At 43.3% G+C, this 24,924-nt stretch overlaps 1 protein-coding gene across 3 annotated transcripts in view; it reads left to right on the top strand.

Annotated features, from left to right (window-relative positions):
* Nucleotides 1-17,697: 17,697 nt before the first annotated feature.
* The window catches only part of LOC144695871 (protein eva-1 homolog B-like), a 92,510-nt gene continuing 85,283 nt past the window's right edge, over nt 17,698-24,924 (top strand). For 2 of the 3 annotated variants that reach the window (XM_078566919.1, XM_078566915.1), the window contains exon 1: nt 17,701-17,940. The gene's annotated coding sequence lies outside the window, so the exon portion shown is untranslated. Of the gene's footprint in view, nt 17,941-24,924 lie in introns of all 3 variants that reach the window. The other variant, XM_078566921.1, reaches the window with a different exon arrangement.

The raw sequence follows: 24,924 nt of genomic DNA, 5'->3' as shown, positions 1-24,924 counted from the left end.
TAAAGAAGGGTGTGTGTGTGTGTGCGCATGTGCGTGTGTGTTCTTGATTAGTTAAACTGGGGGGAAGGTTAGTAAAGACAGCTTGTCTGTGGGAACTGAGAGATAAAACTGAATGATGTTTGATGCATGCATTTGTAATGAGAGGCTCTGGTGAAGTGGATTTGCAAATAAATAGGTTGGGTTTTAAAATTTACATTAGATGATAGGTAGGAACTTGACTTTTCAGCTGCTAAATTTCAAAGGGGAGTTTAGAAGTGACAAGGAGCTTTTACAACTTATAAAGGTTTCAGAACAAGGTTATTATTTGACCCGAGAGTGGGAGCAATAGGAAAACATGAAAGATTTTTATAATTGGAAAAGTTGAGTTAAAAGAGGTGCTTGAGAACAATGGAATCAAAGATGAAAGGGAAGAAGGATATTTAAGGAAAGATGTTGAGCTGAGTTGTGGTGGCTGTGTTCGGGAGATGTCCTGGGACCAGATCTGTGCTGGGAGAAGGTGCAAAATCTGAAATGGCCATCCAGAAACCAGGAAAGTCTTTGTTTCAGAAAGCAGTCTGTTTCTGAATGTTCTTGGATTTCCACAGCAGAGTGGAAGAGAGTGAGAAGTCGTATGATATACCTTTACTAAAGTGACAGCAGCTTTGCCTTGAATAATATTACTGGATTTTTAGAGTTAAAAATATGAAAGGGAGTATTGCTAAGAAGGTGTTTACTTGTGTGTTCTGACCAAGTCGGTTCTTTTGGGGAGGTTTTGTAAGACTGCTTTAACTGTAACTTTAATCTTGTGCGTTTAAGTTTCCTTTTCTTTTTGTTAACAAATCTTTTCATTTTTAAAATCCCAAAAGTGTTGCTGAAATTCTATGCTTCTGGGATCAGTGGGTTTCTCCTTGTTTTCAGAATACAAAAAAAAGGTTATTATTAGTAAGATGTTTCCCTCTGGGATCTGACTTGCTCAGCAAACAACATCTGCTGTGGTTGTAACAATTGGCTGTACCAAAGAGCCAGGACAGATATGACAAACCGAATAGCATTCAGCTATACCGTTAAATTTTATGGTTCTATGAAATATCCATTCTTACCAAAGCAACTCTATCAAGAGGCAAAAAAGATGCTTTTTTATATTCTATATGGCAAGTAATTTTGCTTACAAAAGAAGTCAGAGACAAGAAAAAGCTATTCAACCGATTGACACCCATCCCATTACAATGTCAACAACTTGCATTTAGACAGCGTTTTAACGTAATCAAACACCCTAAGGTGCTTCTCAGGTGGATTGTTAAGCAAAATATGGCATCGAGCAAAATAAGGAGATATTAGGTCAGATTACCAAAAGCTTGGTCAAAGAGGTAGGTTTTAAGGGGAATCTTAAAGGAAGAAATTGAGGTAGTAAGGCAGAGAAGTATAGGGAGGGTTTTCCAGAGTTAGGCAACTGAAGGCACGGCCACCAATTGTGGAGTGATTAAAATTGGGGATGCTTGGGCGGTCAGAATTGGAGGAGCGCAGATATCTTGGAGGATGGTTGGGTTGGAGGAGATAACTGAGTAAAAGGGGAAGGTGAGGCCATGGAGGGATTTGGAAACAAGGATGGCAGACTGTGAACATTTCTAATAATTGTGATATATAATCACAGTAGCTGGAACATTCTAAATATTTTTAATTCTTCAAATAGTGAGGTTCTTTCTGATAGTTGCTCTAAGTTTACTATTCTCTAATTTCTGCTTATTTCCTTGGCTTATGTTGAAGCAATAGTCAAAGTTGATCTGCACACCATAATGTACGTTCTATATAGAAGTGGCTGTCCTGGGATGTTACTTACATTCAAATTCAGAGATAGGCTGTTTTAGAACAACAGGAGTCAGTTGACTGGGACAGAACTTGAGTATTGCTGAGAAAAGAGACATTTATGTTGAAGATTTTTGTCTTGCACTCATAAGGACATTTCGCAAGAATATAAAGCCAAGGGAGACAACAAGTTGATACTGTATGAGGAGAGAGTGCTGACAAAGGGAGTCTTAGATCTTGAGACCCACATTCTAAAGCTAATAAGAAGCCATTTTTAACCCTGGATTTTTTTCTCTTCAGATAATTATCCAATCCTCTTTTGAAAGCCATGATTGAATCTGTTTCTATCCATCGCCAAACCTCTATTGCAGATCCTAACCACTTGCTGCATTAAAAACAGGTTTTGGCACTATGCTTCTTTTGCCAATCACTTTAAATCTGCATGTGCCCTTTTGTTCTCGATCCTCTCATCAATTTCTCCCTATCTACTCTGTCCAGACCCCTCATGGTTTTGAACACCTCTTTCAAATCTCCGCTCAACCCTCTCTTCTCCAAGGAGAAGGGAATTGATGTCCCAAAGACTTTCTTAAACAGATGCCACTGTGGACATGTTGATGCGTTACACCCCATGCAGAACGCTCTGTTTACAGTCTGCAAGTTGAGTAACATTGAATTCTTGTATGAATCATGAACATGGTGCCTAGCTCTCCCACATACAAAGGAAGGCTCCTATTAGAGAGAGGATGACAATGCGATTAGAGTGAGGTCAACAGCATTCAAAAGGACTGTCAAAATCCTCAATTAGACCAACAGCTTTGATAGATCACTGCTGCTACTGAAGTTGGGATAACATAGCCTCCATAGCTTTGGGCAGACTGTGGAGTTGAGGCCATAATCAGATCAGCCATGACCTTGAATGGCAGAGCAGGCTTGAGAGGTCGAATGGTCTACTCCTACTCCTAATTTGAATGCTCCTATGGACAGTCACTCTCACCTCACCTCTGGAGTTCAGCTCTTTTGTCCATATTTGAACCAAGGCTGTAATGGGGTCAGGATCTGAGTCACCTTAGAGGAACAAAACTGAGCATCAGTGAGCAGGTTATTGCTAAGCAAGTGCCGCTTGATAGCACTGTTGATGACCCTTCCATTACTTTACTGATGATGGAGAGTAGACTGATGGGACGGTAATTGGCCAGGTTGGATTTGTCCTGATTTTTGTGTACAGGACATACCTGGGCAATTTTCCAAATAACCGGGTAGATGCCAGTGTTGTAGCTGTACTGGAACAGCTTGGCTAGGGGTGTGGCAAGTTCTGGAGCACAAGTCTGCAGTACTATTATCGAATATTGTCAGGGCCCATAGCCTTTGCAATATCCAGTGCCTTCAGACCTGTTTCTTGATATCACGTGGAGTGAATCAAACTGGCTGAAGACTGGCATCTGTGATGCTGGGGACCTCCGGAGGGGGCCGAGATGGATCATCCACTCGGCACTTCTGACTAAACTATGTTGCAAATGCTTCAACCTTTCCTTTTGCCCTGATGTTCTGGGCTTCCCCATCATTAATGATGGGGATATTTGTGGAGCCTCCTCCTCCAGTGAGTTGCTTAATTGTCCATATTCACGATTGGATGTGGCAGGACTGCAAAGCTTAGATCTGATCTGTTGGTTGTGCAATCGCTTAGCCATGTCTATAACTTGTAGCTTTTGCTGTTTGGCACGCATGTAGTCCTGTTGTAGCTTCGCCAGGTTGGCACCTCAGTTTTAGACATGCCTGGTCCTACTCCTGGCATGCCCTCCTACACTCTTCATTGAACCAGGGTTGATCCCTTGGCTTGATGGTAATGGTTGAGTGGGTGATATGCTGGACCATGTGGTTACAGATTGTGTCCGAGTACAATTGTGCTGCTGCTGATGGCCAACAGCACCTCATGGTTGTCTAGTCTTGAGTTGCTAGATTTGTTTGAAATCTATCCCATTTAGCACAATGGTAGTGCCACACAACATGATGGAGGGTATCCTCAATGTGAAGATGGGACTTCCTCTCCACAAGGACTGTGCGATGGTCACTCCTACTGATACTGTCATGGACAGATGCATCTGCGGCAGGCAGGTTTGTGAGGATGAGGTCAAGTATGTTTTTCGTCTTGTTGGTTCCCTCGCCACCTGCCGCAGACCCAGTCTAGCAGCTATGTCCTTTAGGACTCGGTCAGCTCAGTCAGTAATAGTGATACCGAGCCACTCTTGGTGATGGACATTGAAGTCTCCAAACCAGGGTATATTCTGCACCCTTGCCACCCTCAGTGCTTCCTCCAAGTGGTATTCAACATAGAGGAGCATTGAGTCATCAGCTGAAGGGTGTTGGGGGGTGCAGAATGTGATAATCAGCAGGAAGTTTCTTTGCTCATGTTTGACCTGATGCCATGAGACTCAGTGGAGTCCAGAGTCAATGTTGAGGACTCCCAGGGCGACTCCCTCCCGACTGTACACCACAGTGCAGCCAACTCATGCCAGGTCTCGCCTGCTGGTGGGACTGGACATACCCAGGGATGGTGATGGTAGTGTCTGGGACATTATCTGTAAGGTATGATTCCGTGAGGATGACTATGTCAGGCTGTTGCTTGACTAGTGTGTGGGACAGCTCTCCCAATTTTGGCTCTAGCCGCCAGATGTTAGTAAGGAGGATTTTGCAATGTTGACTGGGCTGAATTTGCCATTGTCCTTTCTGATGATGCCAGGTGCTCCATTCAGTTTCATTCCTTATTATTGGCTTTTTAGTGGTTTGACACAAATGAGTGGCTTGCTGGGCCATTTCTGAGGGCATTAAGAGTCAACCACATTGCTGCGGGTTCTGGTACACATGTAGGCCAAGCCAAGTAAGGATGGCAGATTTTCTTCCTAAAGGACATTAGTGGACTAGTTGAGTTTTTAATTACAATCGACAATGGTTTCATGATCATAATTAGATTTTTAATTCCCAGATTTTTATTAAATTCAAATTCCACCATCTGCCGTGGTGGGATTCATGGTCCCAGAGCATTACCCTGGGTCTCTGGATTACTAGTCCAGTGACAATACCACTACGGCACCACTCCCCCAAAATGAAATAACTTTTAAACTAAAATAAATTTTAAAATGTAAAAGAAATATACTTCTTCTTTCTACCTATGTCTGGCTCACTGCCTCTCCCGTTCCCCAACCCTCTCTGCCTCTCTTGTGCACCAAGCCTTCCAGTCACCGCCGATTGTGCTCTCCAATCCTCCCTTTTGCCGCCTCTCCCGCTCGGCGCTCCCTCTCTCAAACCCTAGCTGTGAGTGGGGGCTTGCGAGATGAGCAGTGGGAGGTAGGGAGAGCAGCTTCGAGTTTCAGGATTGCAGAAGGAAGCCGCGAGCTGGAGAGATGGTGAGAGGGAAGGACGGCAGGAGGGAGGGTTGGCAACAATTGGGAGGGTCAGGGAGAGGGAGAGGCTGCTCCAAAATGAGGACAATCAGGTCACACGACCACATGTCAGACCTGGCACGAAATGATGTTAAAACGAAACCCTTGATGTTAAACATGTCTTATTAACTGAGAAACATTAAAGGGAAACAACGGGGCAACTTAAAACAGTGACTTATTGTATTGAGACAATGGACTCTCTGATGCTGTTATGTTGCAGATTGTGTGATTGTCATAAATAAATTTCAGATTCTTGTTTCAGCTTGTGTTCTCCACAGTTATTGCACCCACTGTGTGAGCACTGGAGCCAAACCCATCATCTTGTCTAATCTGAGAGTCACATCTCTATTTTTCTGTGTAGCCTCAACCATATTATTTGACTTGCCACTTAAAGTGAACAAAGTGCTTAACCTTGTGACTCATGGAATTTCAGGAATTCCTATTACTATTAATTGGAATTGTTTGCCTGGCTAGCTGTGGCTTGACCCACAGGGCCAGGTGGGAAGGCACACAAAACCCTGACGCATAGTGAAGCTGGGATTTCCAAGTATGTATCCATTTATCATTCCCTTTTGGATATTTTTCTTAGGATAACGATAGAATGGTTGTTTGCGGGATATGGCAGATCAGGAAAAGAGATTTGGTGTGGTTATAGTGACAAGGCTCCCTGAACCAGATGCCACTAAACTTCAGTTATAAAAATGCTTTGCCTGAATTAAAGAAAATGTTTCCAAACATTTTGTTTAAGTTGAGCGTATGTGATACAGGGAGATCAAGTTACTTAAAATACTGTTGCCATAGAATCCAACTATGCCACAACAAATGGCATTAAATTGAATGATTAATGCTAGGGAACCTTTGGCTATTTAAAAAACTCCTTTTAATCAAGTTTCACCTCATAATTTCCTACTTTAATTCATTTTTTCCCCAGAATCACATAACAGGAACTCCTTATCTCTTCAGACTCTCTTATTCTCATAAAGCTTTTAAAAGTTGGCATGACTTGATCGCAACTTCCTGATTTGCCTCACCTTCCTTTTTATTTTTTTCATACCTGGAGGAGATCTACACGTGACCTCCACAGGAACAAACAAAGAACATAGGAATAGGTCATTCAGCCCCTTAGGCTTGCTTCACTATTCTATTAGGTCATGCTGAACCCTCCCACAGCTCAATTTTCCCTCGTTTGCTCCATATTCCTTGATACACTTACCCAACAAAAATCTATCAATCTCAGTCTTAAAAATTACACTTGATCTAGCAACTGCAGGGGTAAGAGTTCAAAATGCACATTGCTTACCACTAACATAAAAACCACATAAAGCTGTTTTCCTCCAACACAACCAACTTTGCAACACTTCCTCAGCAGCTTCATTAGAAAAGAAACATTTAATTATTTCAAAATTCGAGAGGTAAATTGCTGTGACTGGTGGCCGAGTTGGTACTATTGATAGAGTTGATCAGCAAACACTTCTTAGGTGGAAACGTTTAGTTTATTTACAAAGGTACTCAGCAGCAACTACACATGTGCTTCCAACTCAAACTCTATCTCTACATTACTAACTACTGATTACTGAGGTAGCCTGTGCTACTCTCTCATTGGGTATTAAAGATCATGTGATCTTCCTTAACAAGCATTATTCTTAAAGGTATATTACACACTAAATAAAACCATAATTACTACATAAATGCATTACCCTGAGCAGTATACAGCTGTAAAGATGATGAGGAATTAATTCCAGTGCAGCAAAGAGAAAACCTCAGGACACCCAAAAGCGTTTTATAGCCAATGAATCACTTTCAGTTGAAGGTGTCTCTCCCTGTCGCTTGGATGTTCCTCATCAGTGGGCTCACCTTGCAGTTTGGCTTTCATCACGACACTGTGTTCTTCATGTCTCACTGAGGTGTTGCTCTGGTGAGTTGATGGTCACTAGTTCCTTGCTCCAGCATCGTCTTGCAGCTTTGAGCTTTGGCTGGCGGTTGCAGTGTCTGTGGCGTGGTGTTTCTAGCTAGTGTGACAACAACCGCTGGAGCCTGGGTTGGGGCTCATTCTTCTTTGCTGGTCATTTTCCTGTGTGTCTTCCACCCGAGGTACAGTGGTAATTATCTGAAGGTTTGGCTGATCTGATCAAAGAGGAGCTTCTGCCACCTGCAAAGAATGGCTCTGCGAAGAGTGAAGACAATTCAGAGCTGAAGTCCCAATTGAGAGTCTCTTGACTGGTGGGCCCCTCGGGAACTTGCAGCTCCATGTAGTTGACAGAGGTTGCCTTCAAGTTTTCTGCCATTTTAAGAAGGTTAAGGGCAACACAGACATCTCTGCTCAAGAGAGAAAAAGATTGGTTTCGGATGACGTACAGAACGTCGAATATGTGCTTGTCGCTAACCTTAGTGATTCTAGGATCATGCCTATGACCAGAACTCAGATTCCTCCTGGCTCGTAGCATGGTGTGCCTGTTGTTTGTAGCCAGGGGCCTCTCAGCCATAGTCTTTTAACCGAGAGGACCACAACATTGGCTTCCATGTCCAATTTGAAGATGATGAAGTGACCATTTACTGAGATGTCTGCATTCCAAAAAGAGAATCCAGGATCCTTGACCTCACCCAAGAAGCCCAGTTGCGTCTCTTCCTGGTGTGGTACCTCAATCTCATGGATTGCCTTGGGATCCTCCTCCCATCTCAGTGTCTTAGCTTTGCATAGCTTTCTGACTGACCAGTCAGGTCAGTTTCAGTTGAAACACTGTACTGATATTGCTGGACATTGCTCTCGCCTATGAGGTTGCTTGACTCCAAGTGCTGACTTGGGTGCCACCCCCTTCTGGTCAGTTTGGGTATTGCCTTCCTTGGCCTGGAATCTCTCTGCCCCTTTGTTGCTTTACTAGCTGGACAGTTGGGGTTGCTCTGTGCCATTGCTTGCTTCCACCACATAAAATGGATCGATACTGTTGGAGGATTTCAGACTATCTGACTATTTGGATGGCCTTTTCTAGAGTTAGAACTTCTTTGGCCTGTAGTATGTCTGAAAGGGCATTGTCAGCCACTCCAACAACAATTTTGTCCCTTATGAGTTCTAACTTAAGGTCACTGTTGTCACAGCTTTCAACAATCTGTATAATTCATTTATAAAAGAGTCAACTGGTTCTCCAGGCTGTTGGACACATTTGTTGAATTTCACTCTTCCTAAAATTTTGCTGCTCCTTAGAGTAAAATATGTATTGACTGATTTTGAGGTACCACACCAGGAAGAGACCCAACCGGGCTTCTTGGGTGAGGTCAAGGATCCTCGATTCTCTTTTTGGAATGCAGACATCTCAGTAAATGGTCACTTCATCATCTTCAAACTGGACACGGATCCTTAATTCCTTGCCTCACAATAATATCATCAGTTATCGGACCTACTGAATAAGTAGTGTATTCACTTGTTCAACTTCTATCTTTTTATCTAATCCTGAAGCTATCATGTATTTTAAGAATCTATTCTGTGAGAGTCCTCAATTTTGTGTTTGGTCTGGCCCTTGGATCAGTCCAAATTGGTCTGGTAATGTTGATTTGTTGCCTATTGTTGCTTTAAAGTTCAGATAAATACAGTGTTAAATGCTGTGCAGGTTATCAGGTTATAAAGATGGTGCCGCTGTCACCCTTTTTTCAGAGTCTTCCCATGCTTGTCACGTTTTGACGGGGTCCCATGGCAATGACAGTCGTGGCCTTTTTGTCTGTAATTTTGTGCAGTGATTACTCAGTCAACTATTCTGGGCCTTACTTGTGATTTCGGAGGATTTTCGGGTGCTTTGCAATGGATTCCCAGCTTTGGTGGAGGTTTTTAAACCTTGCGATTCATTTTTGTCTTTTTTTCTTTCTTACAATGAGCTTGGCCGCCGTGTGGTATGGTGCCAATTCTGAACCCGAGCTGCCCGCAGTGCTTTCAGAACTGGGCTGCACTGAAGCTTTTGAAACCAGTCCTGGCTTAGAACTGAATTTTTGCTCATCCTGCTAGGTCCTTCGACTCCACACTCTGTGGACATTCACAATGGACCTCAGAGATCATGTGGAGTCCTCAGCTGCACTGTAGAGTTTTTCTTCTGCCTTCCTGCTTCCAATTCTGTAATGGAGCTTCTTTCCGACGATCTCCCTCTGTGTCTTTACTTCAGGGGCTTTCAGTCAGGTCAGAATGCTGCTCCTTTAATTTTCCAGGTTTTGAATCCCTGCTCCAGTTTCTCTGACATTCTGGATTTTCCCGTTAGCAGCCATCATGTTGTATGTTGTGTGTTCAGTAAGTCTCACGAAGAGGTTCTGAGTCTTGTACGGTTGAACATTAGGTGTTTATTGATAATAGAAAACTATGTACATATATACAGCGAATAGCCCAAGCTATGAGCTAACTCCATGCTTGCTTCTGCACAGGTCTCTGTCTAGTCCACAACTGACTCTAGTCCCAGGTCATGTGTTTCTTTACACCACACACTATGGGTGGTACTGTTTCCCAGTCCCACATTAACTCTTGCTATGCCAGATACCCTTATACTACAGTGATCACTAGATCTTTGTGAGCAGCTTTCATTGAGGTCAGCGCTTTGCCACTGATTGCAAAACCTGACCAAACGCGTTCAACTCTCTAGAGTGGAATGTGAACCTACAATTTGCAACTCAAAAACCAAGATTAATAGACAAAGTGGTATTGCAATTGGTCTTGAAACCTCTAGTGAGAGCAGAAATCAGACAGAATTCACACTTTTGACCGCTGTCTTGTGACCCTGGAAAGTGCGTGTGATTCTGTGAATGTGAGTGCGTGCATGGTTCTACAGTATGTGCACATAGGCATGTGATTGTTGAATGAAAATAGTTGATGCCTGTGATAATTCCCATGCTTAAACAGCCTGTCAATGTTCACACATGAAGATTGGTCAATAGGTATTAGGTGTCTGCTGCTATCTGAGGAACTGTACAAAGGTCGACATCTTTGGAGAGAAGGGCAGAACAGGGAATGGAAACAGTAAAAGAAAAAATGTCAGAGACAATCTGTAAAAGAAATTAGTCCTCAATTGGTTGAACATTACTAGGGTTTATAAAGAGCCTTGTCTTTTTCATCAATTATTTAAAGCTCTATAATTAGGTATGAAGCATTAAGGAATTTTGATATAAATGCATGCAAATCTAGAATGTAAACCTTACAGTCCCTTAACTCTTATGTGAAAGCTGCCTATTAGTAATGAAATAGTTTCTGTGGCAATGGTCAAATTAAGTGTTAGCAGATAATCAGATTTTGATTATGTTACAGATAATCTGAGCATAGCAGCGTTCCATTGTTGCTCTGAATTTCCAACCTATGCTTGCTGCAACTGAGCCTGCATGTCAGGAACAATTCTTGCTTAATGACTCTCCCATATTGTGTGTGGGTGAAGTCCAATCCTTGGGAGTGTTAACAGGACAAAGAGTTTCTCCAGACCCCAGGTAACCCAGGCTGCTACCCCACCCTGGAATCCCTCCCCCACTGGGATCATGACACAACCCCCACCTCCACCCCCAAACCCAACGCCACTCCCATCACTCCCAGTAGATTTACCTTGCCGTTGGTTGAGAAGTTTTGCATTGATCAGAATTTAGGTGCATTCAGCTCCCACACCTCACCAGAATGGGACAGCTGCTGTCGGTCACCCACCAAAACGTTAAAGTTGACCCACTAATCTTTATTCGAGAACTCAGTGTGAAAGGCCAAGACTCATTGATAAAAGCAAAATACTGCAGATGCTGGAAATCTGAAACAAAAATGAAAATTGCTGGAAAAACTCAGCAGGTCTGACAGCATTAGCACATCCTTTAGCTAATATCATCACCATTAACACCCCTTTGGCCTTTTGTTTATGACATCTTTGGCAATCTCTCCTTTGCCTCCACCTATCACTGGTCCTCTGTCCAGCTCCACCTGTCCCACCCCCCCTTAGTCAGCTTATATTTCAGCGCATTTCTATTTCTCTTTCATTCTGATGAAAAGTCATACAGACTCGAAACGTTAACTCTGTCTTCCTCCCTCTCCATAGATGCTGTCAGGTCTATTGAGTTTTTCCAGCAATTTTCGTTTTTGTGCCAAGACTCATTGTACAGGTAAAGCTGAAAAGAGTTGAAGTGAAAACAATATGGGGTCCATACCATTGGCAAGGTATCTTGTCCACCACCAGAATTGCCAGTCTCCTTAATTATCTTCAAATGATGGGATATGCCAAGCAACACACCTACGATTCTTTGGCATGGGCTTGTGGCAACTGTGCCTCAGTGGTAGCATTGTTGCCTCTGAGTCATAAAGCAGAACTTGAGTTTATAATATTGGATGGCACTCTAGTGCAGCACTACATTGTCAGCGATGCCATCTTTTAGTTGAGATGTTAAATGAAGGCCCCAGCTGTCTCCTTTGAGGTGAATGTTAAAGATCTCGTGGCACTATGAAGAGGAGCAGTGAGGTTCTCCCTGGTGTGTTGGCCAATATTTAACCCTCAACCAGCATCACAAAAACAGATGATCTGGATATTATCGCAGTGCTGTTTGTGGGATCTTGCTGTGCACAAATTAGCTGCTGTATTTCGTGCATTACAACAGTGGCTACTTTTCAAAAAGTACTTCATTGTTGTAAAGTTCTTTTGGAACAGGCTGAGGTTATGAATGGTGCTATATAAATGCACGTATTTATTACACAAGGATAGGAAGATTGAGGGAGGTAGGGATTTTTTGAAGTTCTGGGAAAAGTTGATGCAGGATGACAGTGACTTTTGATTTCAACAGAACGAGGAGCTAAAGAGAAGAAAAGGCACATACTACAGTATATTTGGACCTTAGGATGGACAAGATAGAAATGTAGCTTCCACCTGTACGCACTGAGCTGGAAATGCTGTAGGCGAGGCGATGGCATAGTGGCATTGTCTCTGGACTAGTAATCCAGAGACCCAGGGTAATGCTCTGGGGATCTAGGTTTGAATCCTGCCAGGGCAGATGGTGTAATTTGAATTCAATAAAAATCTGGAATTAAAAGTCTAATGATGACCATGAAACCATTGTCGATTGTTGTAAAAACTCATCTGGTTCACTAATGTCCTTTAGGAAAGGAAATCTGCCATCCTTGCCTGGTCTGGCCTACATGTGACTCCATACCCATAGCAATGTGGTTGACTCTTAACTGCCCTCTGAAATGGTCTAGCAAGTCTCTCAGTTGTAACAAACTGCTACAAAGCCTCAAAAAAAGAATGAAACCAGACGGACCACCTGGCATCCACCTAGGCACTGGCAACGGCAAACTCAGCCCTGTTGACCCTGCAATGTCAGTCTTACTAACAGCTGCTAGTGCCAAAATTGGGAGAGCTGCATCACAGGCTAGTCAAGCAACAGCCTGACATAGTCATCCTCACGGAATCATATCTTATAGATCGTGACCCAGACACCACCATTACCAACCCACTGGCAGGACAGACCCAGCAGAGGTGGCGGCACAGTGGTGTACAGTCGGGAGGGAGTTGCCCTGGGAGTCCTCAACATCGACTACGGATGCCATGAAGTGTCATGGCATCAGGTGAAATATGGACAAGGAAACCTCCTGCTGATTACCATGTACTGCCCTCCCTCAGCTGATGAATCAGTGCTCCTCCATGTTGAACACCACTTGGAGGAAGCACTGAAGGTGGCAAGGGCGCAGAATGCACTCTGTGTGGGGGACTTCAATGTCCATCACCAAAAGTGGTTTGGTAGCACCACTACTGACTGAGTTGGCCAAGTCCTAAAAGACACAGCTGCTAGACTGTGTCAGCAGCAGGTGGTGAGGGAACTAACAAGAGGGAAAAACATACTTGACCTCATCCTCACCAACCTGCCTGTCACAGATGCATCTGTCCATGACAGTATCAATAGGAGTGAACACTGTATAGTTGTTGTGGAGATGAAGTCCCACCTTCACATTGAGGATACCCTCCATCGTGTTACCACCGTGCTAAATAGGATAGATTTCAAACATATCTAACAACTCAAGACTGGGCATCCATGAGGTGCTGTGGGCCAACAGCAGCAGCAGAATTGTACTCGAACACAATCTGTAACATCATGGCCTGGTATATCCCCCACTCGACCATTACCAACAAGCCAGGGAATCAACCCTGGTTCAATGAAGAGTGCAGGAGGGCATGCCAGGAGCAGCACCAGGCATACCTAAAAATGAGGTGCCAACCTGGTGAAGCTATAACACAGTACTACTTGCGTGCCAAACAGCATAAGCAGCAAGTGATAGACAGAGCTAAGCGATCTCACAACCAACTGATCAGATCTAAGCTCCGCAGTCTTGCTACATCTAGTCATGCATGGTGATGGACAATTAAACAACTCACTGGAGGAGGAGGCTCCACAAATATCCCCATCCTCAATGATGGTGGAGCCCAGCACATCAGTGCAAAAGACAAGGCTGAAGCATTTGCTACAATCTTCAGCCAGAAGTGCTGAGTGGATGATCTATCTTGGCCTCTTCCGGTGGACCCCAGCATCACAGATGCCAGTTTTCAGCCAATTCGATTCACTCCACATGATATCAAGAAACAGCTGAAGGCACTGGATACTGTAAAGGCTATGGGCCCTGACAATGTTCCAGCAATAGCACTGAAGACTTGCGCTCCAGAACTTGCCGCGCCCCTAGCCAAGCTGTTCTAGTACAGCTACAACAATGGCATCTACCTGGCTATGTGGAAAATGACCCAGGTATGTCCTGTGTACAAAAATCAGGACAAATCCAACCTAGCCAATTAATGTCCCATCAGCCTACTCTCAATCATCAGTAAAGTGATGGAAGGGGTCATCAACAGTGCTACCAAGCAGCACTTGCTTAGCAATAACCTGCTCACTGATGCCCAGTTTGGGTTCCTCCAGGGCCACTCAGCTCCTGACCTCATTACAACCTTGGTTCAAACATGGACAAAAGAGCTGAACTCACGAGGTAAGCTAAGAGTGACTGCCCTTGCCATCAAGGCCACATTTGACCGAGTGTGGCATTAAGGAGCCCTAGCAAAATTGGAGTCAATGGGAAAATTCTCTGCTGGTTGGAGTCATACCTAACACAAAGGAAGATGGTTACGATTGTTGGAGATCGGTCGTATCAGCTTCAAAGCAGTTCGCTTGATTGGCACCCCATCCACAAACATTCACTCCCTCCACCACTGACGCACAGTAGCAGCAGTGTGTACCACCTACAAGATGCACTGCAGGAACTCACCAAGGCTCCTTCGACAGCACCTTCCAAACCCACAACCACTACCATCTAGATGGACAAGGGCAGCAGATAGATGGGAACACCACCACCTGGAATTATCCCTCCAAGTTACTCACCATCCTGACTTGGAAATATATCGCCGTTCCTTCACTGTCACTGGGTCAAAATCCTGGAACCCCCTTCCTAACAGCACTGTGGGTGTACTTACACCAGCAGGACTGCAGTGGTTCAAGAAGGCAACTCACCACCACCTTCTCAAGGGCAATAAATGCTGGCCCAGCCAGCAAAGCCCACATCTTGTGAATGAATTAAAAAAAAGACTCAGTCACAGCATCATTTAAAACAACCACTCATTTTAATGTTAACTAACAATAATTGGGGGGCAAGTGTGTCTGTGATTGTGGATGAAAATCAAGGTGTATCAGGGCCTTGACACCCTTCAATGGTTTCCCTATAAGTGTCCTGCTGCTGTTTTGTGTGATCCCAGCCCAGAGGGCATGAATTCTTCTGAGTTTCCACATGTATAGTATGCCGTAGTTAGAACAAAGGAACAGGAGGACATTTTTAGGAACACTGCTGGGATTGAGGGCAAGGTGCGAAGGCAAGAAGTCAGGAGAGATGCTCTGATGAGTGGAGAACTTTGCCACCACTGGGAAATGACATGGCTGCTGGTGGGTGGGTCTTGGTAGCAACACAGTGGAAAGCGAAAGACCCTAATGGTTTTTTTCTGTCCACCTTACTTGCATGTTTGTAAGAGGATGGAAACCAGGCCTTGCACTTTTGGGGGAGATGGCTGTGCAGTGGTAATGTCACTAGCCTAGTAATCCAGGTACCAAGGCTAATGCTGCGGGAACATTGGTTCAAATCCCATCATGGCAGTTGGTGGAATTTAAATTCAATTAATAAATTTGGAATTAAAAGCTGGTCTCAGTAATCAAGACCTTGAATCGATTGTTGTAAAAACCTATCTTGTCCACTAAGGAAATCTGTCCTTACCTGGACTGGCCTACATGTGACTCCAGCCATGTAGTTAACTTTCCTCTGAAATGGCCCAGCAAGCCACTCAAATCAAAGGCAATTAGGAATGGGCAACAAATGCTGGCCTTGCCAATGACACCCACGCCCCGGGAAAGAATAAATAAAAACAAAATGGCCAACGAGGATACTTGCGGGAACAGAAGGAAAGGGAGAATCTGGGAGAATGGGGAAAGTGGAGTTGCTGGGGACAGTTCTTGGGGCAGGGGAGGTTACGGGAGTGTCACTGTTACACAGGATTGCTGATACAGAAACAGGCCACTTGACTATAGTCTTTGCCAATGTTCATTCTCACACAACTTCATCTCATCCTATCAGCATCTCTTTCTATTAATTCTTTCGCTCATGTGTTTCCTAACCTCCCCTTAAATAAATCTATACTAATCATCTCAGCTGCTCATATGGTAGCGAGTTCCACATTTCTCACCACTCTCTGGGTAAAGGAGTTTCCCCTGAGTTCCTTTTTCGATTAATATCTGACAATCTTAAGTTGATGACTCCTAGAATTGGACTCCCTCACGGGTAGAAACATTTTCTCTATCTCAGCAATCATATCTGACCTGGACATAGAAATGAAATGGTACAGACCCACAACAATGTTAGAAACAGTGAAAAATAAAAAGACTTTCACTCACATATTGATCTTCATGACTACTGAAAGTCCCAAAGCACTTCTACGGACAATGGAATATTTTTAAATTGTAGCCACTGTTGTAACATAGGAAACACACCAGCCAATTTACACACATCCAGCTCCCACAAACAGCAATGTGATAATGACCAGATAATCAGTTTTTGTGATGTTAATTGAGGGATAAATATTGACAAGGACACGGGAGACAACTCCCTGGTTCCAATTTAAATAGTGCTGTGGAACCTTTACATTCACCTGAGACGGTAGAAGGGGTGTCAGTTAAACATCTCATCCGAAAGAAATGACACACCCCACAGTGCAGCACTCCCCCAGTCCTGCATTGGAGCATCAGATTTGATATTTGCAATCAGTACCTGGAGTGGGACTTGAACCCACAACCTTGTAATGCTATGTGTATCACCAGCTCCACTGTTTTGGGTATATAACCTAGACTGAGAGACACAGTGCAGTACTGGGGGAATGCTGCACTGTCAGAGCTAGTATCTTTCAGATGAGATGTTAAATTGAAGTCTCTCAGCCCTCTCAGCTGGACATAAAAGATTGATAGCACTATTTCAAAGAACAGGGCATTCTTCCCATCATCCTGGCTAATATTTAGCATCAGTCAACATCACTAAAAACAGATTTTTGGGTTATTATCATATTGCTTGATGATGATGCACCTTAGGGCATTTTACTAGGTTAAGGGTGTTATATAACTGCAACCTGTTGTCATTGCTGTTTTTGGGAGCTTGCTGTGCACAAATTGGCTGCCACATTTTCTACTTTACACTGCTGGCAACACTCAGTACTTCATTGGCTGTAAAGTGCTTTGAGACATCCTGAGGTGCTAAACGATGCTGTATAAACACAAGTTCTTTCTTTCTTAAGGTTTGAATCATGCAATCAGAATTCAACCTTGATATGATATCACACTTTGGGAGGCTGACCCCATTAACATGTGACTATGTCCCCATTACAGTGAATCACATATGACCCCAGCCTGCAGAATCAACAAATTATTGTTTACAGAGCAGTACCTGCGGGGTATAACATTGCAATATTGGCTGGGAGTGCTTGGGCTTGCAAATTCTTTAAAGAGGGAATAACTTCATGAACAAGTGAGTACCCTTTATATAAAAACACACAACAGATTTGGATGGAAATTACATAACTGTATCGTCACTTGTGTTTGCCGTTTTCATTCCTACTCTTAGAGTGTTTGGAAAAACCATTCCTAATTCAGAATCAAATGGTGCCTTAAAATCGAACTTGAAGTGGTTTCCATTGCATGACTTGGCGGAGTATTTTTGCAATGATTGCTTGAGTTAAGTAAACGCAGTTGCTCCTTTACAATAGCACTCTCTTCTCCCTTAAACAAACTGGCGCAACCTAACAGGTCTGTGTTCTGTTGATAAGGATTCAGCTGTGTCATTTTTTCACACTGAAAAGAGAGGGTATTGAACTTGTGATGTGGAATGTGATGCTCTGACTTTGATTAATCATTTACTAATAAATTCATGGGTTGATAGGATGCTGACAACATCGTCAAAATCTTAGACTGTGGACCCAAACAGATGTTAGCTGCTCTCAGCAGGTACGGTGGGGCCTGGGTCCTGCTTCGTACCCTGAGCAAGGCAGCAGCTGGTCCTGAATTAGCTGGCGTGTCATGAAAGGGAGGAGGTGGGGCTATACTGAGAAGCCTCGGGTACAATCATTAAAAACCATTAGTGCTCAGAGCCAGCTGCCTCACAAAGCTGAGAATGCAGTTGTGGCCACTACAAGACACAACTTGAAGGGAGCCCGAGAGAGCAAGAAACATTCAGGTGAGCATGTCAGGCAAGAAGGGATAGGGGACAGGGACATTCACTGCCTGCGAATAGCTTGGTCTGGTGATAGCATTTGAGGGGAAAGGGACAGAAAGGGAATAGGATTAAGGCACAAGAGGATAAGGAGGAGGGAGTGAAATAACAAGAAGGGAAGGAGAGGGTTAGGAGGAGAGTGGTGAGATGTAACTAGTTGGAAAGGGCAGAGAGTGGGGAGAGAGAGAGAGTGGGTGACAAGAGAGTGTACCAGCAATGAAGAGTCTATGCATTGGTCAGGGAAATGTTAACCATGGTTATAAAATGACCTCAGCGATATTAGATTGTGTTTCTAGCTGCATTAATGAACTACAGGATGTTATTTTAGTTTCAAGTTGCAAAGCCAGTCAGCATTCTGTGCTTTTAACCCGTGGGAATGCTTAAACTAAATTAATTTGTTTTATTTTTCAAAAACTCAACCATGAAAAAAAAATAAAGGAAATATTTTGCCCTCCTAATTGCTGTCAGCTGCAGGTTTGTCACTGCCGATGGTATCTGCTGTGGGGGTGTGCCCTGTGATGTGAATGAAGTTGAACTGTTTGGTTTATTTGTACAGTGCATGAGACTGACAGCCATTCCCTTTCCCCCACTCCCCATTCCCCAGGTTTTCTTTCTATTCCGGTCTGCAGCTTCTTGTTGGGCGTGGATTCATGTCAACCAGCGCAAATTGCTATTCTTTGGATGTCAGTCAAGGCGGCAGATATTAGCAGGCTTTTATTTTATGCTTTCATGGAATATGGGCATTGTTGGCAAGGCCAGCATTTGTTGCCCATCCCTAATTGCCCTTGAGAAGGTGATGGTGAGCTACCTTCTTGAACTGAGTAGCTTGATAGTAGTCCATGATAGTCCATTTCAGAGAACAGTTAAGAGTCAACCATATTGCTGTGGGTCTGGAGTCACATGTAGGCCAGACGAGGTAAGGATGGCAGATTTCCTTCTCTGAAGGGCATTAGTAAACTAGATGGATTTTCAACAACAATCAATGATAGTTTTCAATTCCAGATTGTTGCATTCATATTCCACCAGCTGCTGTGAATGCATGTCCCCAGAGCATTAGCCTGGGCCTCTGGATTACTGGTGTAGTGACATTACCAGTGCACCACTGTCTACTCAACTACGGGAGCGCACAGCATGTCCTCAGCTTAGATCCAAGAAGTCTAGCAGGGTGGAAAATAGGTGCAGGAGCTGGGCCCTATTTTGTTCCCGCCCCTTGCATGGGGGCACTGAGGCTAATTGCAGCAATTCCGTCATTGGCTGGATTGGGATCTGTTTGGCAAAGGTCAGGGATCAAGCCTTGTCTGCATAGCTCAGCATCACATGACAAAATGCTCTGAGCAGTTAGGTAGCGGGCCAGGAACTGTTTGACAGCTTTTAACTGCCCTTAAAAATTACCATGATCATAAAACATGGTACATTTCAGGATCAAAATGTGAAAGAGCAATACGTGTGTAAACTTGTTAGATTGCAATATTGAGTCTGCCTCACTAGCTCTATTTACTCAAGGGGGCTGGTGATGTTTATTTTTGCCGGCTGGGTTAAACTGGGCCAATGAACATGAAAATGGATGTCCTCCTGGTTCCCATGGAGTTAGCCCTTTGTTTGCGAGATTCGTGCTGACAAATCCTGAGAATATCAATGGGATTTCTGTCCTCAAGCTTACAGCATATGTCAGGAAATCCCAGCCTTGAAGTACTGAACTTGGGAGCAAACGTCAGTCAGTTTACTGACTCCTGGGCCGAAATCTAGCCCAAGTTCTCCTGAGCTCCAAGAACAGAAGGACATAAACCCTTGTCAATGGTGACAGCCATCTTTGATTTGGGTTGCTGTGACTGAGAAGATGAAGCATTCAAATCACCCCTTCTTACATATAATCATAATACACAGAGGAGACCATTTGACTGATGCTGCCTCTTCTGGTTTTTTGAAAGAGCTCTGCAAAGTTACATATGTGGGTGGATGGGACAATGGTGGCGTAGTGATACTGTTGCTGACCTTGTAACTCTGGGACCCAGGTTCAAATCCCAGCACAGCAGCTGGTAGAATTTAGCTTCAATTAATAATCTGGAATTGAAAACTTAGTCTCAGTAATGGTGACCCATACATCTCACTAGATGGACATATACCATCTGACAAGCCACTTAGTTCTGGGCAATTAAGGATGGGTATCAAATGCTGGCCTTAATTGCCAGTGATGCCCACATCCCATGAAAGAATAAAGAAAAATCCAGATTTGTATGGTCCAAAATTTCCGGTAATATGGTTGAATCTGTCATTCTTGCCTCTGCTAGCATGCTCAAAAAGAAGTGTTGCATTTATATAGTGCCTTTCATGGCCACAGACTGTCCCAAAGTCCTTTACAGCCAATGAAGTACTTTTGAAGTGTAGTCACTGTTTTAATGTTAGGAACGCAGCAACCAATTTGCACAGAGTAAGCTCGCACAAGTAGAAATGTGGTAATGACCAGATGAATTGTTTTAGTAATGTTAGGTGAGAGATTAATATTGGCCTGGATACCAAGGAGAGCCCCCCTGCTCTTCTTTGAAATATTGCCATGGCATTGCTTACATCTACCTGCAAGGGAAGCGGCCTCAGTTTAACACCTCGTCTGAAGTTACAATATGCCGAATTGAGCAAAGCAACAAATTGGCAGCAGCCTGGCCAAATGTGAAGGTTTATCAACTTTCAGTACTTGCAAGGTACATAATACAGATAGGTCAGTCAGATACGCAATCATCAGATAAAATAAAAGAAAATTCAGTGTCTTACACATGGATTTGAAAGCCTGATCTTAAGACCCTAGTGGTAAATAAACCATTGCCCGAACGCACTGCAAAACAGCTGTTTTTAATGGTAGAAGCAGGCAAAGTGAGAAATGGGCTACAACTGTGTATGGAAAAATATATCAATGTAACTTATAGTTTGACAAATACATCAATGTACAGGTAGGACCTAAACCAAGAGAATTGTAATTGCCACATTAAACTGTGCACAGTGTTGTATCTTTTATATCGCAGATCTATGCAGAGATGACACTAGTCTCTATGTGTGTAAAAGGTTTTATTCACAATGCTTTAAAATGTCTACTTCATGCTTCTAGCTCAGGGCTTCCAGCTCTTTCTACAGTTTGTTTACTTTTCCCTGAGTCCACATCCAGGTTTAACCAATCAAGCACAGTGAGTATCAATAGTAAATAGACTCACATAATTAAACACAGAGCAATTGAACATGACACACAGAATGGACGTATACATTAAATGGAGAATTCTGTGTTGAATACAGGGCCCTGACTCATTTACCTGCACTACATGGTGCTCCTTAAGTAATCTTTATATACACAAATCCCCTGTTTGTACTTCCCTGTATATTTTACATTCAGTGTATATAAGGTTGCATTTTTTTGGTCTGATTTTCATGCTCTTGTGAAGTGTTTTGGAACATTTTACTACATTAAAGGTGCAATATAAATGCAAGTTACTGCTGTTACCCTGACACACCAATCTCTCTCAATTATCCTCCCGGTAGCTACTGCTGTATTTTGGACAATGCAATGCTTATATTAGGGAGACAGATTGATAAAGTTGTGAATCATCTGTTTGATGCAGCACAGGCTTGACTGACCCTGCTTCTGTGGCATAAATCATATGGACATTCTGTGGGAGATGTGAGTTGGTCCATCTTTCAGTCAAGGTGATGATCCCACTGTAGTGAAGATCCCCAAAGTGATTCTGCCCAAATCTTGTTGGAAGGATAAAGTCGATAGTATAGTACACCAAATGGCCAAAAATAGCCCGTCATGACTGTATCAAGAAAAGAAGTACTACAGTCATTATGTTCTGGTGTAAGTAAATCATTGCGTTCACTAATTTTTGTTATCTCCTTGTTATTTGAAAGTTGCACCCATGTAAAACTTGCATGCACTCCAAAAACTGGTCACGCCCAAAAGTCTTTAAGAATCATAGGATGAGAGTATCTGTGATTATTTTTACCACAAAATTCAACTGCTGATAGATTCTTCATGTTGCTGCCAATTCACCAAAGGCCTCATCAGTGCTGCTCTTTAACAGTCTAGGTGGCAGACCCAATCAAAGTAACTTTCATTCGGGAAAATCACGATCACCATTGATTTTAAAGTAGTCAGAGCTAACATAACTAACGTAAATAATATAAGTAACATAACTAACATAATTAACCCCTCGCTGTTTCTGTCATGGGGTGATATTAGAGCAGCAGAAAAGTCCCAGGAAATTATTGATTTGCCATAGTAATGATGCACGTGAGTTACGCCATGATTCCCTGAGACTTTAGGGCATCTGAAACTTTAGTGAAATGCACCTACACTGCAATTGAATGAGCAGTTTTAGGGACTCACGGGTCTCAAACCTGCAGCTAGAGTGTTAATGACAGTCAGTGCTGATCAGCCTCCAGATCATGTTTTTGAGTCAATTCATGTGGGCCCTGCAAAGTGGATGTGCAACTCTCCAAGAGAATCTGGGCTGATGTTTGTAAAAAGGGACGGAGATGCGGGGGAAACTATATGCTGCTTTTCACTCGTATCTTGAATGGTTCCTGATGAAAGGCAATGATGGAAATTTATAAGAAAAGCCTATACCGTATACACTTGTGTAAAAGTCAAGTTTCTAAAAGTAAATATTCAGCCAAACAGTAGGGGGTCGGCTTTGACATGATTAATAGTTTCGAGGCATTGAAATCCATCCTATCCCATCCTCTCACCTTTGCAGAGTTGCCAGGTTGGAGACTGTTCCCGCTAACCCCAAAATGCTGCGCAAAAGGAGCCAAAAAATATTTTTATTGCATGTTGACGTGAGCAGATGTGAATGGCTGAACAATCGCCTGCAATGATGAGCTACTCTATGATTCCATCAATGAGTAGGTTTGCACCAGGGCGAGTTTGATTTCAGCGGCGAGTGGGTGGGAAGTACAAACAACTTGGATTTTTTTGGCTAAAAGCCAGAGGTCGACTTTTACACAAGATCAACTATTACTTGTGTATACACGGCATGTCTTTGTTAGGACCTTGCTAAAGCTCGATAGGAAGAAACAGGAGCATTTTTGCACAGCTGAACGCTCTTCCAAAATTGAGTCTTTAACCCCGGGTCAGACCTGTCTTTAGGTTAACACATTGAGCATTTTCAATATCAGCTAAGCAGTGATAAAAATGAATAATAAAGAAGCTCCACAGGATTACAGTAGCAATTGGCTGAACTTTGCTCGGCAAGAATTGGAAGAGAGTTGCTTAGAAATGAAACATGCATTAGATATTGTCACTTACTTAGGGTTACCCCAGGCAGTAGATCTATTACAATAGATGCAGATATTTGAGCTATCTGGTAGGAGATAAGGCTGGATTTTTGTGGAGCCGGAGGAACTCCGTGGACCTTTAAAAATGACACGCGAGACCCAGTTGCAGAAGTCCTGCCCCTACCTCTGACAGATCCCATTTTTGTCAGTAGCGGAAAGAGGCAGGGTATGACTCACACATGAGGGAAACACAAACTCAGCAGAGCCATTTGAACATGGTGCAGAGTTCAAACAGATTCCATTCTGGCTGTAACAAGGGCCTTAACCTGCAATGTGGGAGTCATGAATTTAGGGAGTAAATGTAAACACTCTTGAAGGGTGGATTATAACTGTTATGATATAAAGTTTTTTTAAATGCCCAGGCCTCTAAAAGAAAACAGGCTGCCAGTGTCTGTGAGGGTTGAAAAATCTCTGTTCTCACAATTATAACAGCTGTTTGTTGACATTTGCCTGTTTGAAAAATTCTTACGAATGCTTGGCTGATTTCCACAAGTTAAATTTATCTCAGTAACAGGGTTCTAAATTCACAGTTTGTTTGACAGCTCCAAGGGGTTATTGAAGGATTAGCTGTCTTTGATGTGGGCTGATGAATAGATTTTTTTGTAGATATGAGATTAAGCACTTGAGGAGGCTTAAGAGTTTTGAATGGGCTTTCATGAATGGGAGTGTTTTTAAAAATATTATGTTAGATATTTAGACATTTATTTTATTTCATCTCAACAATGCTCCTGAGGTCTGACCATAGTGGATCTGGGTGAGTTGGCATGGAGGATGTAAGGGCCAATGGAGGTGTGTGGGTTAGCATGAGTTGGCATCAGTTGGCATGCATTGGCATTCTTTGCATGAGCTCATAAGTGGCCACAGAGATAGGTTGGCATTAAGTGGGCATGAGGCTGAAAGGGGCAATAAGTGTGGGTGGAGGGTGTGGGCTGACATCATATTTGCATGGAGGCTATAAGGGGCCATGAGAGTGGGAGGGGGCATGGGGGCAGGGAGGTTGGGGGAGTGGGTGGGAAGGTTAATGGGGTGTGAGGGATGAAGGCTAGGGGGCCTAAAATTTAACAAAACATCTGGGACAAAGTCCCAGAGGACCGAGGTGGGCTTTTTAAACAGCCTGCTTCAGCACTCAGCCACTGCTGTAGTCGTCTCCAGGGACCTTTCTACTGAGGCGGGTGTAGTTAGAGGGGAAATTTCCTTACTCCAGCTATCCACCGTGTTAGTGAAAATCTGGGCCTTAGTCTCTGTGGAGACTGTGATTGAGCTGAGGCAATTGGCCAAAGAAAACTTATGCAGAAAGTAACAGATACCAGAACAACAATAGCTTTACACTGAGCCAAGGGAAGATGTCCTAAAGTGCTTTATAGCCAACAGTGCACTTATGAAGTGTGGTCAATATTACGACGTAGGAAATGAGGCAACCAATTTATGCACAGCCAGCTCCAACAGATACCAATGTGATAATGACCTGCTTTAGGAATGTTAGCTCTGGGATAACTATTGTCCAGGGCACAGGGCAAAACTCACCTGTTACTCTTTGATAGAGTACCATGGAATCTTTTATGCCCATCTGACAGGGCAGATATGTTCTCAGTTTCATGTCACACCCATAAAGCAGCACCTCAAACAGTC

The sequence above is a fragment of the Cetorhinus maximus genome, chromosome 21 (genome assembly GCF_964194155.1).
Source record: "Cetorhinus maximus chromosome 21, sCetMax3.hap1.1, whole genome shotgun sequence".
Classification (NCBI taxonomy): domain Eukaryota; kingdom Metazoa; phylum Chordata; class Chondrichthyes; order Lamniformes; family Cetorhinidae; genus Cetorhinus; species Cetorhinus maximus.
The sequence above is the reverse complement of the archived record's forward strand: the minus strand, read 5'-3'. Positions and strand labels throughout refer to the sequence as shown.